Source organism: Peromyscus maniculatus, chromosome 14 (assembly GCF_049852395.1).
Source record: "Peromyscus maniculatus bairdii isolate BWxNUB_F1_BW_parent chromosome 14, HU_Pman_BW_mat_3.1, whole genome shotgun sequence".
NCBI lineage: Eukaryota > Metazoa > Chordata > Mammalia > Rodentia > Cricetidae > Peromyscus > Peromyscus maniculatus.
Window position 1 is genome coordinate 54,583,427 of NC_134865.1, and position 18,704 is coordinate 54,602,130.

At 46.2% G+C, this 18,704-nt stretch overlaps 1 protein-coding gene across 18 annotated transcripts in view; it reads left to right on the top strand.

The window, feature by feature from the left end:
* Sipa1l1 (signal induced proliferation associated 1 like 1) overlaps positions 1-18,704 on the top strand; it is a 309,410-nt gene that overhangs the window by 91,301 nt on the left and 199,405 nt on the right. For 3 of the 18 annotated variants that reach the window (XM_076550988.1, XM_076550983.1, XM_076550984.1), the window contains one exon: positions 7,218-7,286. The exons of 14 other annotated variants lie outside the window; for them this stretch is intronic. The gene's annotated coding sequence lies outside the window, so the exon portion shown is untranslated. Of the gene's footprint in view, positions 1-6,229; positions 6,597-7,217; positions 7,287-18,704 lie in introns of those variants that run through there. One more of the 18 variants, XM_076550986.1, reaches the window with a different exon arrangement.

The window sequence follows — 18,704 nt, forward strand, 5'->3', positions numbered from 1 at the left end:
TTAGCCAAGATTTCAGTTACTTGACTCAAAGCCCAGAGGATAGATGGAAAGAAATCCAAGGAGGTTTGCCAAAGCAAGGAATAGCAATGAGATTTCTTCCCTAGCGGCTTGGGATTTTTTTAATTCCAGTAATTAATTATGAGAAAGTATTATTTTGTTAACATTTAGTAAAGAGTTTTAATAAGTGGGTACATTTTATATAAATACTAAGGTATTTTTTTTTTTTTCCCCTTGACAAATGGGAGCATTTAAAGAAAATGGCCCTAACGGTTTTCTGGCCCTTGTAGAACCTGCACTTCTGTGATTCTCGTGTGCTTTGAAACCAGGGCAGTGGAGCAAAGTCTGTGCTCCCTGGTGGCTGCTGCAAGAGCTAGAAGCTCTGGGTGCTGCTTAAGTCGGGGCCAGGTCTTAGTAGTATGTGAACAAACAAGTTGTGCCTAGAGTTCTTGAATTAAACTCCCCACATTTGATTTTTAGACTAAGATACTCCAGTGTCATTCTGTCTCTCAAAATATAGAGCATTTTACTGTTTTATTTCACTATTTTAAAATTTATTTAAACATCATTACTCCAAACCTTCTATTCCATTGTGTATTCATATTCATATTCATATTCATATTCATTCATCCATCCATCCATCCATCCATCCATTCATTCATTCGTTCATTCATTCACTCTGTGTGTGTGTGTGTGTGTGTGTGTGTGTGTGTGTGTGTGTGTGTGTGGTGTGTGTGTGTGGTGCGCCATGGGCATGTGAACTTCCAGGAGTTGTTTTGCCTTTCTCACCATGTGGGTTCCAGGGATCAACCTCAGGCTGGTACACTTGATGGCAAGTGTCTTTGCCTGGTGAGCCTTCTTGTTCCCAGTTCCACTTTTGTGAGTGACAGTCCAGTCTGTGATGTCCTGTCTGAAGGAGGCAGCTGATAACATACAGACAAGACCTTGGTGTTCTTTCCTTGTAGCCTTTTGTGGTTGTTTTCTATTTTCATAAGGAAGTATTTTCTTAGACTAACTATCAAATCTTGAGATCCGTGAACTAAATGTCTTCTAAATTTCATCTTTTCATGGTTGGCTATAGTTCTTTGCAGTCCTCTTTATGGGTGAATATACACTGAGATTGATTTCAGTTGGAATCCATTTGTCAGGCTGAAGTGGAGGACATTACCCTTATTTAATGAGACAAGTTTCACAGTAAGACACTTGGGGAACAGGAATCTGCTTGTGGGAACCCTCCCTCAGTACCCTGAGTACCCTGTAACCTTGTTGGGCAGAGTAACTTCTTCTTTGTAGAGTGTAGACTTTGGAGACCCAACGGAACTTGAAATTGAAAAGAAAATGTATGTGTGGCCATAGTTACAGCAACCCTTTTCTGAGGAGAAATGTAAGTCAGTAGAGATGACAGCAGACTCCCATGTTCTTTCATTGGAGATCTGGTTCCATCCTCCTGTTCTAGAACAAGGGTTTGTGGATACCCTGGCTCCTGCAGGAGAGAGCAGGGCTGGAGTTACACATGTTCACTTTGGGCCATCAGAGCGCACATGAAATGCCACTCTGTTCTCTTAGAGCCATCAAAACAGAGTAGAGATGCTTATTAGGGGTGGACGCGGTGGGGTCAGAACCACTCACATTCAGGCTCTCTGAACCTTGGGCTCTAGTTTCTGTCTCTAGTGCATTGACTGGTGGTTCATGTTCCTGAAAGTGATACCCATTGCTACCTGTAAGGTACCCAGGGTCTTTATATAAAGTGGAACTACTGTCCTTCTCAGCTCTCTGTGGACACAAAGACAAATTGATTTACTTCAATGGGGGCCAGGATAAGATAATTCTCATCAAATTAACATTCATCCAGAGAAAGGTGGTGTGACATTCAGCCCTACCCTTGGACTGTGGTGCATTTTGAAATCAGAGCGGCCTTAACAGAAAGAAGCACAAAGTGTCTTGTCTTCTGGTTGGTCCTGAGACAGGAGATGGCTATCTTCGGAGTTCCCAGCACCTGGGACTGGCTCCCAGGTCATATTTTCTTTGCTCTTTTCCCTCATCTTGGGAGGTTGGATGACATTTATTCTTTGCAAATAGTTTGTGCTCTTAATGTGACTGTGAGAACAAGACTGTCCTCTTCCTTGCTTTGGTTTTGGGGAATAGTATTGACCTGGGACACTGGCAAGCCAGGCTCTGGAGGGGACCACTGCCACTGCACTGAGGGACATGGCTGACCCTCTTCTATTTATTGAGTAAACTGGAAACCGAGTTAGCTACCTGTAACTTCGTTGTCAGCCGGTGGAAGAACCGCTGTTCTGTTACCCTTGTGGCTTCCTGTATTCCTAAGGCGGCAGAGATTGTCAGATGCCTGAGGCCTGGGTTAGTGTAGGATTACAAGGAACACCCCCTCTTTAGAGACCCAGGAAAGCTCAGTGGCTCTGTCTTCAGATAAAGTGATCACTCAGAGTGAAACTCAACCCTCTTTCTTCCTTGGGGATTTTATTTGGAAACTAAGTAATCCTGATTTAGCCCTGCAGAATTTCAGTGTTCTCAGCTGTGATCTGGGAGAGACTGGACCTGCTCTCTCAGATTGGTTACACCGCAAACATACCCCCACCTCCACTGTATTGTGCTTCCCCGTGTCTAGGGGCTGCAGGGTGATGTAGGTAGGTGTCTTTCCTTATCACTGTCCTCCACCTTCTTTGAGATGGGGTCTTACCTTAACCAGCTGCTTCCTGTTCAGCTTGACAGGCCAGCCAGTGAATTCCTTGGAACCCAGTGTCTCCCACTCTGGTACCAGGGTTACTAGTGCATGCCACCATGCCCAGCTTTTTATGTTGGTCCTGGGCATCCCAACTCAGGTCCTCATGCTCATACAGAAGCACTTTACCCACTGAAGCATCTCCTCTGTCTGAGGTTAATGATGAAAGGGCCTGTGCGCTATCAGTGTGGTGTCAGTACTGTTAAACATCTCTTAGTTAATCACAGAACACTGAGTTTTACACTCAGGGTATAAAGAGCGCCAACAGTTTGTTTGTTTGTTTGTTTGTTTGTTTTTAGTTATAACAGTTAATTGATAAGATTTTTCTTCTTTGAAATGTTGCTGGAAAATGCATCTTCTTTCCCTGTTACTGTAGTCATTGCATCTGACAAAATAAGCAATGCATGTTTTTACAGAATGCAGCAGACTCACCAGCTGAGAGGAGCTGCTTTCCTGGGCCTGTTTGTTTTAAAGGGATTTGTTCTTGTGGGCGGCAAGATAAGTAACAGAAGTTAGTTTTTATTTTTTTTATTTTTTATTTTTTTATGTTTGCCTGCATGAATGTCTATATGTGTTAGGCATGCTGGTGTCCGAGAGGCCAAAAGGGGGCATTGGATCTCCTGGAACTGAAGTTACAATCAATTGTGAGCTGCCATGTGGAACCCAGGTCCTCTGGAAGAGCAGCCAATGCTCTTACCCACTGAGTCTTCTCTCCAGTCCTATAAGCTGGTTTTAACTAACTCGGGGGTGGGGGTAGGGGGACGACGACAAAGAGATTCTGCTCTCCCTGTTGTTTCTGGTAGTAATATTCTCTTACTTTGTGCTTTTCTGTGCATGTTTGTGTTTTCTAATAGCAAACTTGGAATCTCATGTTATTTCTGCTTTTAATGTTTAGTTGCATTTTTTACTATTTTCCATCCATTGAAATAGTTTTGGAATGCCGTTTCAAATTACTTTGTAATACTACATCTTGCCTTGGACTGATATGTCTGATATGTCATGATAGAGCTTCGATGTATTTATTTTGCATGTGCATTTAATAGAAATGCTTGATTATTTTCTTAGGATGATTACCTCAAATAAGAGTTACCGGGTCAGACCACTGGGATGACTTCTGCTTCTTCCCATTCCCTCTTGATTTACTGGGGTAAAGCGATTGCCTTTTCCGCCTGTTCCTTTGGAAAACGTCTCTGAGAGTACACTGACACTTAGTGAATCAAGTGGACTCTGCAGAAAAAGAGGGAAGGCTTCGGTTCAGAAAATCTTACAGGACAGTCATCGGTGGGCTGTGATCTTACCAACACTAACCAGAAGCTTGGGATTGTTAGGCCTGCATGGAAAGGATACCTCTGGAAACCTCTGTGTTGGTGCTGCAGTAAAAGGCCACCAGAGAAAAGAATGCTAGAAGTCACTTTGTTCAGATGCTCAGACTCTGGACCAAAGTCCTGTGCGTCCTGTCGCATTTGCTATGCTTTGACTCCAGACTCCCCTGGGGAGAAGAGTGTTCAGCTGGGCTTGGGCTGATTTGCAAATGGTGGCAAGTGCTTTGCTCAAGCTTCTGAGGACTTCTGCTAGCCTGGCAGCCCGGCTGTGGTGTCTGGTGTCACTGTCTATGGTTGTCTGTGATTTCACTCTTCCCTAGCAGCTGTGGGGACTGAAGGGCACATGCCCGTCGTTGGTTTCTTTGTTGGTGTGTCATGCAGAGTAGTCATCTTCTTCATCCCATAGTTATTGGACTTAGGGCTCATTACTGCAAGTTCACGTTTTTCCCCAGGTTTGTGGTGTCCCTCTGTCCAGTGACACAGTATTGTACAGTCAAGGTGCTTTGTTGTGGCATACAGAATCCCTTTGAGGGAGGTGGTGCCAGGTGGGTTCTCTGCTTAGGGATGAAGTGACTGAGGACTCTTATTATCTGATGCCTTCCCTCCCTTTGTACCTTTGGTGTTCTCACTTTTTCAAATGCATGGGTAGGAACATCAGGTGAGTACATCCCAGCAAGCAGGGATAGTTCTATTACTGGCCTCACATGCTACTTAATGGCATGCTCAGCTTTTGGTTTATAGAAGCTAGTAGTCTGTTAGTATCTTCCAAAAGTCTAATGTGATAGTCACAAGGATATTTCGTAAGACAAAGAGTGAATGATTAAGAGCACCACAAATAGACCAAAATAATTTGACTTTGAATCTGCAACATTCCAACTCTGTACAGTCAGTTCAGACCTCTCAGCCTTGTGGAGTCTACCATAGGTGTGGCTTTTTGTGGGAACTCCAGTTCACAGTGATTATATGATTACAGCGCAGATCTGGTTGTAATTTATGTGTGTCCATTGCTCGTTGTTACCCAGTGAGCTCACTGAAGGAAGTGGCTGTGTTGCTGGTGGAAGCTCAGGCTGGGCGTGGACTGTGTTGACCGCCGTCTTCTCTTGGGGTTTGGGGTTGGAGCCCAGCTACCCTCTGGGATGATTGCGGGGCTCATCAAGGCAGCTGCTTAACCTGGGACTCCTGCCTCTCTCCTGCAGGCATCCTCATCCCAGCTTAGCCACGACCCTCTGGGGCTAGTTGTGCTTGAGCACTGTTCTTTAAACTGTCCTGCTGTACCCCTGGAACCCAGTGTTTCAAAAGCCCTCAGATCCATAGAAAAGTACAGCATGGCTTTTCACAGTTGGCCTTTCACTTCTAAAGTGGGTTGAAAGACTTGATTTGGGGAAATTGAAGGGGTTTAGGAAGTTCTGTTTCCATTGAGCTAGCCAAGGCCCTTCCTGATAGCCTGTATTTAAAATGTAGTTGTTAGAGAAAGGCCTGTGACCGCAGCTGCTTCCCTCAGGTGTGTGCATTGGGGTCAGGCTAAGGCCTGAGGCAGAAGTTCATTGGGATGTTTTCTGGAGCCAGACAGTGCTGGTTGGTGCAGAGCAGCCGAGTCCTTCCTGTGGCCCAAGTCAGAGGGACACTGAGCTACCGAGTTCTGATGCTCATCTCAGTCGTACACAGACCAAGACTGTGTGGAAGGATGGAGCGGAAAGCTGAGATCCCTTCCCTGGAGTGCAGTGAGGGTGGGCGGGCCAGCTCCACAGCAAACTGGCTCGGGTTTTCTCTCTGAACAAGTGAAAGGACTTCACTTTTAGGAAGAGTAATGGAGCCTGGAACAAAATTCCACCCGTGGAGCTGAAGTCACCATTTTCCCCTTTCAGTCTGGGATATGTTGACCAGTTAGTTGGTCTCAAGGCTACAGTTCTGGCAACAAGGGGGCCATCCTGTGTGGTTTCTTAGATCATTTACCCTTCAGCAGGCATGCACTAGTATCTGGAATCGTGTAGCTCCTGGAGGGCCATCTTTGGCGAGTCAGACACAGTGCCTTAGGTGTTAAAGTCATCACAGATGCATGCGAAGAGGACCTTAATACAACTCGGAGGAGGAAATGACACAGCACAGGTCTGTGTAATGCACCACAGGATGTTAGATGAGATCGATGGAAGCCATGTGGAGATAAAAGGGAAGACGCAGGCATCTCCAGAAGCAGAATTGTTCTTTAATCAGAACAACTGAGGAGCTGCAGTCACTCCCCTGAAGTGAGGCTGTACACATGTGGCCTGGGGTCTTGGGGACTATAGAGGATGGAAAAGGGGGAACTTGGAGATGGAAGATTCTACCTGGAGGTCAGTTCCCCCACAGTCTGGAAGTGGTAGATGCCAAAGGCCTTGGTATGTGGATCTCCTCAGCAGGCACTTCCACAGCTGTTGTTAGTCACCTTGCCTGTGGGAACTTTCCAGCCACCTGAGGGTTTTAGGTCATTAACCCTTCACCAAGGACTCATCTAACAGAGAAGATTTCACACTGTTGAGAACTGTCGTCTGGAGAAGGTGGGCATGGAGCTGCCCCGCATAGGAGAAAAGACATTTAAAATGGTGCTGGAGGCATTCAGTCGCAGCACTTAGGAGGCAGAAGCAGGCAGATCAAGTTCAAGGCCATCCTGGCTTGTCTCTTGAGCCCCAGGCCAGCTTGGATCCAGGAGGATCCCAGAGGAGGAGGGGGAGAGGAGGGAGGAAGGGAGGGGGTGCGAAACCTGTCTGGTTGGGGGAAGGATTTTTTCTTCTTAGGAATGAACCTATGCAGATCACCCAAAGAGCACAGGCATGAAAGTGAAGTTGGGGAGAAACTTACCATCAGTAACAACATGGCCTGCCCTAAAACCAGTGTTGATGATTGACACTGGACAGAGCACATCGGTGCTTCTCCCCTGTGCCACATGGCTAGCCCCCTTTACCTGCATTTTTCCTGTGAAGTTCAGAATCCTGTGCTGAGAGACAGGGCATCCACAGGGTGCCTCCTTCACACTGTCCCGGAGGCTCTTGCAGGAATCACCCTTGTTCCCACATTAATATTTGACAAGACTCACAGATAGCTGTCTGGTTACTGTGTAGACAGTGAGACCAGACTTCAGCTCCAGATGTGAGCTCAGTCCTTGTTTTTATCCTGCACAGGAACTTTTCAGATGGTTGCGGCCTGTCCAGACAGTTGCTGCAGTGAGACTGCAGGAAGTTGACTTCCAGGTAGGAGGGCTCTGGATGCCTCTGCAGCTTAACCTAGTTGTTCAGTTTGGTCCTCAGCTGCACTTGCCTATGTGTCTGTATTTGATGAAGTGAGTGGTGGGTCATCCCAAGGAGTTACGTCTCTTCTTTTTTCTCATTCCTTAGAGTACTTGGATAGGAAAAGGGAAGAACTGGCTGCTTGTTTAAAACTTCTTTTCTCTGGATTTCCAGTATTGTTGATCTCCTAATTGGTATGGTCGCTGTTATTACATTTGGTTCTTGCGTGTTATGGATTTGGATAGTTCCAAACCCTTATTGAGAAATTTTATGCTGACAGTAATAGCCGTAGTGGCCATTATCATTTAACATGTGCCTGGACTTTTCTAAGTGAGGTTCCTGTGGCTGTTGATTGATAATAGGGCAGATGGTTTCTGCAGCTCACACAGCTCGTAAGTTACTGAGGCAGAATTTGAACTCACATCTGTTTGCCGTTAGAATGCCGAAACTACTGTGTTCAGTTGTTTTTTCCTGTTGCACCCCACCTCCTCCTGTGCAGTGTTAGTGGTGCCTCTCCTCTTCTGTAGAACGGCTGGATGCCACCCCAGTTTTCTCTAAAGTAACTTTGGGTTGTCACGAGTCTTCCTGTCTGTCGCATTACCTCTTGGCTGACTTATTAGCTACTCTGGTCACAACTTCGTTTCCTGCTGTTGATGGTACTTCGAAGTCATGTGTTTCTTTTCTCCTTTTACTGCTTAAGGGAAAAGAAATTATTTCATTTTCCATGTGGTATCGTTTTCTAAGTGGCAGTTCAATCTAAGCAGCTTCCAGCAGTCCTCCGCGACAGTTTATATACCTCTACTGATCTGTGAAACAGCGGCTGGAGCCTTGTGCAGTTACAACCAGGGACTCCAGGATGAAGGGAACGTGAGGACCAGAAACACACCGAGTGGTTCGTCCATATCAGTGGGTGTGACAGGTGCAGGGCAGGGCAGCAGTCTAGAGTTACAGTGCTTGCCTGAGCGTGTGTGTGTGTGTGTGTGTGTGTGTGTGTGTGTGTGTGTGTGTGTGTGTGTGTGTGGCCGGCCGGCCCTGGGTTGGACAGCCCCCATCTTGTTGCAAGTTGTTGACATCTGTATATTAAAAATACAGCCGGGCGGTGGTGGCACACACCTCTAACCCCAGCACTTGGGAGGCAGAGGCAGGCGGATCTCTGTGAGTTCGAGGCCAGCCTGGACTACCAAGTGAGTTCCAGATAAGGCGCAGAGCTACATAGAGAAACCCTGTCTCGAAAAACCAAAAAAAAAAAAAAAAAATACAGCTCTGTCAGTCACATGTCCTAAATACTAGAGTGGACAGCCGTGTATTAATTCTATTGTGGTCTGCCAGCACTGGTGAGGTAGGGTGGTATGTGTTACGAATCCAACTCAATAACATGTCTAGACAGAACCAAATGTGTAATTATGTAAAATCACAGCTAAGGAATTCTGACTGAACAACTTTAATAATTATTGGCAACTTTGACATTTTCTATTACTTTGTATCCTTACATGTTAGCCTATTATTGTAGAAGAGTTATTTTTAGACAAGACAGAATGTCTAAGTTGTGTTATGACTCTAGTTTTTAAAGTAAAATGAATCTTTCATCCAAACAACCTTAAGTTTCATGGTTTGTAGAATTGAGTAAATTTGAGTAAGAAATGTTGCTATCAGCATTAGGGTTGAACAGGCTACTTTGAAACTCAGTGAATAGGACATCAGAACTGCCATCCTCAGCGAGTTTCTTCTCAGTGGAGACTGGCACTCTTTACAAAGACAGCTCAGACGGTGCCAGCCTCTATCAGTCGTTTCCTGTCTTCTCATGTAGTCTAGGCTGTCTGCCCTCACCCTCCAGCTCCCAGCCTTAGAGTGGCCACATCTCTTCTTTTGTCCTCCTGTCCCCTCACACCGGCTCTTGGAAGCCAGGAGAGGGAGTAACAGACCTTGCATGACTGAAGTTGTGGGTGTCTGAAATGTCATGGATGTACATTCTCTTCTCTTAAGACTGAGGTTTTACATGCGTCTCTTCCAGTGGTGCCTTGTGTAGTGGATGTGTGTGCCTGTGTGGGTGCCTGTCTCTTTAACAGTGTCATTTGAAGACACAGTTTTTAAGAGTATCTTTTTCATTCATAGCTACGAATTCTGTGTCTTGGGAAGCTTATTCCCTTGTCCTGGGTGTAATCCATTTTCCTCTGATACCCTCTTGGCCTGCAGGCATCCTACAGTGTTTCGTTCTGGAGACTTCATGATTTGGGCTTTATTGTTGATGACCCGAACTGACATTTATCACATGCTTTATTGTCGACACTCAGTCCAGGAAGAGCTGTTTAGATGGCATTTTGTAAGTGAGGATTTGAAGTACTCTGAGAATTTGGTCCCTTTCTGATGATCAGGTTAAAGATGTGTTAGGTCACAATCTGTATCTAGTGCTTTGGTGAAAACCTTTTTCTCTTTTTTTGGGGGGTGGGTGATTAAAGCCTCCCTTACCAAACAGCATTGCTATTGGAAACTGAGTGACCTTTTGGTAATTTGGTTTTCTCTTTTAATGAAGCCAGCGGTAGGAAGTGCAGGACAAGAGTGAAGATGTGGTGTGCATATGTGGCATCAGGTAGAGAGATGCCTTATTTATGCGCTCTTGTTAGTGTCATGGATTACCCCACAAAGATCACCACTCACATATGCAATCAGCAAGAACGTTTATTGCCTGAGAAAATGTTCCAGCATGCCGAGGTCAGCCATTCAGGCAAAATGGTGACGACCACGAGGGGACTATGAGGGGAGCATGCAACTCCTTTTAAGCACAGCTAGGGGAATTCCAGGGTGGAGAATGGGACCTTTGGTGGCTTTGAACCTAGCAGCAATGAATCTACAGGGGTTGGTTGGGAGCCCAGGGACTTTGCAGCTTCAGATTGGGCAGCTGTCTTTGGTCACCATGAGGCGATTGGGGCACCTTTTGATTGGCTGGCCATAGACTGTGGTTATCCCTGGGAGGGCCAGCTTAGCCCAGGAATCGGAACTGAGGCCTGGTCTTTTGGCATGGCTGCTTGGATGGACCCTGTTAGTCCTGCTATAAGAGGGGATGGCCACTTCACTACTTAGCTGACCTGAGGAGCTGAGAAACTTAATCCTGCTTTAGGAAGTTGAAGTGGGACTGGGCAAGGTGTGGCACACCTGTAACCCCAGCCCTTGGTTTGGTGGACTAATGATGAGACCTGCTTGGGTGTTGTCGGTTGTTGAATTAGAAGAATCAAATTGATGCCATTATTTAGCCTGGTCTAATTTGATGTTTGTTTATTAACTCTGTTATAGGGCAGAATGTTACTCTTTGGTTTTAGTTCCATCAGGGGCAACTGGGCCTCCTAGTGTTTGAGTTTTCTCCCCAACAGGTTAATGGAGGGACCAGAGTTCCTCAGCCAGGCTTCTCGGGGCTTCCTGGTGTCCCCATACGCACTCATAAACAGATAACAAACATTACATTGTCTTGACAATCTAGTCGTTTCTGAGGTGCTTTAGGGGAGAAGGGGGAGCCCCACATGCGAGTACAAGAATGGATGCCCAAGGTCCTTCCTGTGCTACTTGAGTATCGAAGACAAACGAGACAGGAAGAAAGCAGGGCAGCCCCAGAGTGAGCTCCTCTGCGTTATGTGCTGGGCTGTTAGACTTCAAGGGGAAATTCAATTTGACCTTTGCAGGGAAGGTCATGCTTTGATTTTGGCTGAGCACCATGGATACTCTGGTGACATCTCAAGAGTTGGCATTGCCCATGCTGCCCACTGAGCAGTGTCTGAGGGAGTGGCAAGGGTGCTGGGCCGCTCAAGGACCAGACAAGCAGCCTCCTCTCTCAGGAAACATTAGCTTCAGTTGATAACTCTCAGAGAAACTGGGACAGTTCCCAGGCCGCTCCTCATTTGCTGGGATAAACAGTAGCATTAGTAGAACCTGGTTGAAGGCAGAGGTAATAAAATTCACTGTTCTAATTATGTCCTCTTAGCAGGGTTATATTACATTTTGTTTATTTAACCTCTCAGATGGTGCCTAAACTGGAGATTTGTTAACTATAAATGTCTTTTTTCAAGAATGGCATTTGTTTTGCTTAGACCACTACTTTTGACGATCATGGGTATTTATAGTCTTAGGCATGTTGGTCGGTCTCCTCTTCCCTTCCCTTCCCCTCCTCTCCCCTCCCCTCCCCTCTCCTCTCCCCTCCCCTCTCCTCTCCCCTCCCCTCTCCTCTCCCCTCCCCTCTCCTCTCCCCTCCCCTCTCCTCTCCCCTCCCCCCTTCTCCCCTCCCCTCCCCTCCCCTCTCCTCTCCCCTCCCCCCTCCTGCTGGGGAGTAGAGTCAGGGTTTCACACATGCTAAGCACTTTACTGCTGTGCCATAGTCCTAGACCCCGTATTTTGATACATATTGTCTTTTATTGGATTTTCTACAGGAACACTTGCTAGACTTTCTAGACAATGGTTGTAATTGTCACATGGAACTAGTGGTTGTCCTTCATTGCTATTTTAGTGTCTCCACTTAGGCTAACAGCCATTTCTGTTGCTGGTAGATTCTTTGAACCAAGGTTGTATGTCTGTAGGCATCTACACAATGTACCACAGGATGTTCTGCATTGGCAAAGTGAGTGTTGACCGCTCTTGTTTGTATAAGTGTCAGGTTATTTGAATCAGGCAGAATTATCTTAGCTACGTGTACATGAATGTGTCCAGTAAGGAGTTAGGCAGCATTAATCACTTGCTGTTTGTTTGATCAGATGATGGAGTTGAGTTTTTTGTGTATAAATAGCTGAGGTTGTTATGTTTAATGTAGAGAGCAGATGCACTGTCTAGTGAAAACAGCATGCAAAGCCCAAATTAAATAATCTAGAAGCATGGTAGAATACTGTGGTTTTGTGTGTGCGCGACTGTGATTTTAAAGGAGTGAATTGTGGTTTGCACTGTGTTAGACTTTCTGCAAATGTATGTGATGGCTGCCCTGGCTCCTCATCATATAATGCTGAGCGGGGGGTGGGGGTGGGGGTGGGGGTGTGTCCATAAGGCTTTGTGGATAACTGACACTCTATGCTCTGTGGGTGCAGATCTTGCCCTCACCAGCTTTCTGACCTTGTCAATTCCTTCACACTGCTGTACTTCATCTTCTGCAAAACTGGTAAAGATTGTGCAAGCAGTCTGTGCTGATAAGCTTGTTCTGAGGCCTCTGGAGGTCAGTGTACAGGAAGTGCCGGAAACAGTGCCTGGCATGTGCGACAGATGAGTAATACTGAAGCAGGTACTTGTGTGATGTGTGTCTCAGGGATTCTCCTGCAGTCAGTTTCTAGTCTTCAGTTTCTAGTCTCTTAAATCGCGTCTGTGATATTTGTAGGGTGACTTCCACACTGAGTGCCCTTCTAGGTTCTGAGGGCATGCAACCGTAATGAAAGGCATGGTTTCTACCCGGGAAGCTTGAGCCTTTTAAAAACAAGCGCCCAAATGGTGTGAACAAAATGGAGTGCAAACAGCAATGTGGAGTACACACACAGCAGTGTGTGAGTAGACGGCCCGTGTCTTCTCAGTGCGAACATGGAGCATTAAGAAGTAAGGAAGGAGTGTTATCCCAGGACAAAGGTGAAGGAAGGCCCACCCTGGGCGCTTCCAGCTTTGCATCTCTAAGAACCAGTGTCTTTCCGGAGCTCCATCTTGTTTCCTTGCCGGGCTGCTGATTCACTTCAGATGAACTCAGCTCTGTTGTCATCTGGAGCTGTTCTCTGTCCTTGAAGTTAACTCTCCTCGCATCTGCTCTCTCTCTCCGTCAGTTCCCTTCAGTCAGCCTTGTACACTTGCTGACTCTGAAATGTTCTGGAAAATCCCGCCCTTCACCTCCACCTCTCTCCCCTCAAGTCCACCCAGTTACTTCCCAGAACCTTTCCAGCCACACACAACAAAACCAGCCTGACTGTAGCCCTTGGTTGTTTCTTGGGAGTAGAGGTGGGTTCGGTCTGCACACAAGCTTTGTGCAAGCTCTAAGTTGCCAATGCCATCTCCAATTTCTTGTGCTGGGTTACTTACTGTGAAGTCTTCCTGTCTCCCTTCCAGAGAGCTCATTCAGCTGAACAGGGGATCAAGTGGGAAGCCAGCCTAGGCTACATAACCAGACAAAGAAGGCCCTCTCCTACCTGTTCCGTTCCGTTCCCTTCCTCTCCCTTCCCCTTTCCTCTCCCCATTTCTTGCATTTAAGACGGTTCAAGGTTGGCCTGAGCTTGGAGTTGCCCTGCTGAGGTTCCTGAAAGTCCCTACAGTTTGCGACTGGGGCTCAGTAAAGAGGTGTTAGGGCATGTGTAGACAGCAGAGCATTTAGATTGAGAAAGGCCAGCTGCTGTGCCATGTACATATGGCTCCAGGTCATCCTGGGCACATAGAGGACCCCTTCTCACAACCCAACAGTAAAGCAGGCAATTGATAGCTCCCGGGGTGACAGATCTTCACATGTGTGGTTGTTAACTTTGGGAGCTCCCAGGTGAGGCTGATGTTGCTGAACTTTATGAAGAACCTTTGAGTAGGAAATGGCAAACCAGATGGCAGGTACCAGATTACAGGCCAGTGATAGAGTTTATTAAGTCCACAGCAAACCGCTTTCTCAGTGAATTTGGGGTTTGACAGTTGGAGCAGATTGACTGTTTCTTTCTGCCATGGAGCATTGTCTGGTACCTCAGCAGCTTCCAAAATGGTCCTGAGTTTTCACTGGCTGTGTAACTCAGAAGGCCGTTGCAGGAAGCCTTTTGCTGTGTCTTCTTACACAACCCAGAGGAAGACACAGTAATTCAGTTCTCCAACTGCTTTCGAGAATCTTGTTGGGCTGAGGAGATGGCTTGGGTATGTTAAAGAAGCTTGCTGCTAAGCTTGTTAGTCTCTGAGGCCCACAGGACAGAAAGAGAGGACTGACTCCTGCAAGGTTTATTCTGACCTCCATGTCCACTATGGCCCCTACACACACACACACACACACACACACACACACACACACACACGCGCGCGCACGCACGCACGCACGCACGCACGCACACGCAGGCACGCACACGCAGGCACGCACACACACACACCCAGATAAATTAATGTAAAAACACCATTTGTACACACCAAAAGGAGTGGGGCTGGCTGGGTAGCCGCTTGGTGGGCTGTTTGTATGTCATTGAGGACTTGTATCAGAGCTCTGAAGCCTAGTGATCTTGAGTCAATGGTAGGAGCTTTCTAGACATTGTGGTCTACATCTGCAATATGAGGCAGTTGTAGTCTGTGTCATGAGGTCATAATGTGTTTGTTCTCAAGCTGTGGATATTGTTCAGTTTCAAAAGGGCTGCAAAATGATTTCCTAGTCTAATTAGCATGTGCAAAACTCCCCAGAGGTATAGACATTTTAGGAGTCCGTCCCCCCCCCCCCCCCCACACACACTTCCATTCTACAGTGTGAATTAAGGCCTTACTACTTGCCAGAGACTGCTTTGGGGGTCTAGAGATGGAACTGTAACTAAAGTAAGGACCCTGCCCTCCAGAACTCATGGTTGAAAGTGAAGAGGCAGGAACATACTGAGGAAGTACAGAAGGAAGTGACATTCCTGTTATATAGATACAGAATGGAATTAGGAACAGGAGCCAGGGGCAGCACAGCCATTTGCCCACATGGCTGTGGATGGTGATGATCACTGGTCCGGTGAATGGAGCATGTCTAGAACTGGGGAATCTGTGTTCTAGTAAGTGACACTTATGTTGGAGATGTTAGTATTTTACACTTGAGAGTTTTCAGTTATATGGGTGCTGCTTGAAGCTTTGGAACTTGATCAGGTTTTCAGATGACTAAATTTAAATAGAAAAGAGGAAGGTGGAGACCAGGCCTGGAGTTCAGCCTTGGAGGTTGGGTAAAGGAGCCTAGACAGGATTTGCTGGTTGGAGATGGCTTGCGGTCAGTCTGTGTTAACCACTAATATGTGTGTCTTTAAGTTCCGGGAGTGCCGTGCTAAAGTTGACATACACACCTAAGTGTTAGTAGGTACCTTTTAGACTGGTGACACCATTGCAGAGCACCCACCAGTGGAGCCACTCTTTGGGAAGCTGCAGGGTCATTCATGACACCCTAAATGCATAGAATGCCAGATGCATGGCCTTTGGGGTCAGCCGTGGAGATGAATGTTGACCAAGAGTAAGTTTTGTTTGCTAACAGCCTGTTTTTGTCAGTGGTATTTGTTGTTATGTTATTAAAATGATATATAATTTGCTTAAAATTAGTGTTATTTCTTTACAAAAATATGCTAAATATTAAAAAACTCTTAAAACAAGTTCTCCAAAAATTCCATTAAGATGTGTTTAGTCATGTTGTGTTTGAAAACTTTGTGGCAAATAGACATTGGTAACGATCGTCAGGTTGCTTCTTCCGAGTCCACATTTGTATGTCACACTCATGGGAATGGGGCATTGGAAGTTCTGGTGGTGTTTTAGGGTGTGGCTTGTGTAAAAACAGCAGGCTGAACAGCCAGAGGACTCATGGATAAGTAAGCCTGGCCTTTCAGATACATGCAGCATCCTAACTTCTGATGAAATGTACAAGATACACCTGAGTTTCTGGTTATGGCTTTTTGCCTAAACAAAACCTTTCGTTCTCACAATGAACTATCCATATTCATTTGTTGAAGTGAGGTGTTTTTTTTTTTAATGTGTACTGCATAAAACATAATCTGGGTGTGTCCAAAAGCTTTAAAAACATAGCTTTTTTCCATTTTTTCTATGTACCACTTCTAAGACTTCACTTTATGCCTGCCTGCCTGTCTTCCCTTTCTCTCTCCTCCCTCCCTCCCTTTCTTCCTCCTTAAGATTACATCCACCAATGTTTATCACTTTTAAAAATGATTTATTTTAAGTGTATGTTTGTGCACCAAGTTCATGCAATGCGCATGAAGACCAGAAGAGGGCGGTAGATCCCTTGGAACTGGAGTTATGAACTGTTGTGAGCTGCTATGTGGGTACTGGGAATTGAATCCAGGTCCTCCGAAAGAGCAGCCAGCGTTCTTAACTGCTGAGCCTTCTCTTTGGCCCTGCTTACCACCTTTTAAGAATAATAATTTCATTGAGTCTATGTTAAATAGCACAGAATGGTTAATTGTCACATATATGTGTGGGGAATGTCTGTCACACTGAGAAGCATCTGAAGTTTGAAGAACCTTAAATGATATAGAAAGGTACATGGTTGTGTGTTGCTAAAGTACAGAACATACAACTTATGTGCATGCTGTGATCCTAGTTTGCCTGGAACTCAGTATGTAGACCAGGCTGGCTCTGAATCACAGAGATCCACCAGCCTCTGCCTCTCAGTGCTGGGATTAAAGGCATGGGCCATGCCTGGCTGTGACTTTCCAATTGCCACTTTAAATGAATATTACTTTTCTAATTACATCATTGTCTTTGTTATACCAATGGGTGGTTGAGAACTTTAAAAAGAGACCTTTGAATTTGATTGTTGAGCTTCATAGAATGGCTTACTAAGACGATGAGAATAAAAATAAAACAGATTACGCCGTTTCTAGCCTTTGCAATTATTTGTAATTAAATATGTAAAGAAAATTACCTTTTAAAATTCAATGTACATATAAAATATTTTTATCTGTGTTTTAAGGATAATTTATAATGTATATATGAAATATTTCTAAACATAGGAGTAAAGTTTTTTAAATCAAATTCTTACTGAACATTTATAGTGTTATTGATGTTCATAATAACCAAGCGAAATGGAGGGAAGTAGAAATGTGCACATTTTAGAAATAGATGGTCTCAGAAAGACTTGCTTGCGCCCAGACTTCTGATTCTCATTTTCTTGTTCTTTCTGTTCGTGTGTTACTTCCGGGCTTTTTATAGTAAGGTAGGTATGAAGGAAGACAGCAGTTGTCGCATCGTGGCAGTCTATCACAGAGACGGGCGATAATTGTGGGAGTGCCTTCCTGAAGGAGAGCACCCTGACAGCTGAGGAGTTGGGTTGTGTGGCCAGAGTGATGGAGGGGAAAGAAGCTTGAGAGCAGGAATCCTACCCGAGCTGGTTTCAGAATGAGCGCATCTATTGGAGTGAGGAAGAAAATTACAGAGCTTTAAACTCCTGAGAGAAGTTAGAGGACCTGGACCAACACAGGTGCCCCACCTCTCCGCAAACCCAGGGCAGTCAATCGAGCATGCCCGTTGCAGGGTCAGCCCAGTGCACCATGAGGCACAGTCCACCTGCCTGATGGGCAGCTGCTCCTCTGCCAGCCTGAGCATCGCCAGTAACCAACCACAAGGGCTGACAGAGATCAGAATGGAGAGGCCAGTTCTACCGAACTCAGGCCATGTTTGTGTCATTAAGTCAGACTCTCATAGGCCAGGAGCTGTCTGTTTCTGATATCAGAACCGCACTCCTGGGCCTGTGGCCGAAGACAGGGGTTGCAGGTGGAGCACAGCTTCCCTGGCGAGTGTGTGTGGGACCGTCCTGTGTGCTGTGCAGGGGGACTGTCCTGTGCGGGGGGGTGGGGGGGGTGGGGGGGGTGGGGGAGGGGGGGAACGGGGACCGTGCTGTGCGGAGGGACTGTGCTGTGCAGGGGGACTGTCCTGTGCGGAGAGACTCTCATTCCCTTGGTTACTTTTTACCCTTTGCAGCATCCACCCATCCAGCTCCCCATACAGACTTGAAGATTATGTTAACTAGTTTTAATTAAAACTACAAAGGAGGTCCATGGAGTGAACGTAATGTTAATAACGCAAACTCAAATGAGCTGTAAAGATTTGGCAGAGCCGAGCCTTCTCCCAGGATAAGCTTGTATGAACCGTGGAGTTAAACCAGAAAGTGAATTCTGACTAAGAATGTCGAGTGCTGGGCCTGGGGAAATGGCTCACTGCTTAAAAGCATTTGCTGCTCCTGCAGAGGATCTGAGTTCAGTTTCCAAACACGTGGGACAGCCTACAGCCACCTGTAACTCGAACTCCAGGGGCCCGACACCTTCTTCTGGCTCTGCAGGAACCTGCACGCCCCTACACACACACACACACACACACACACACACACACACACACACACACACACACACACACCTTTCCCCTCCTCATCTCTTCTTTCTTCTCCTCTTCACTCTCTCCTTAAAAGGCCGGGGTGGGGGGGAATACAGTTCTTTGTGGAATCTCCACGCAGTTGTCGAGGTCTCCCAGAGTGGTGAGGATGTTGTGGTTATCTGGGACGTGTAGACTTGTGGTAAAGTAGTTCACTTTCTCAGTTTTACTGATTTTTACCCATTAGGATGGGGCGGGGGGGGGGGGGGGGGGGCCGGGACGGTACGACGACACACACGCAGCCTTTAAGGAGCATACTTTAAAAAGCCCCGCCTGCACCCAACAGGACTGTACAAGTGCCTCTCTCGGGAG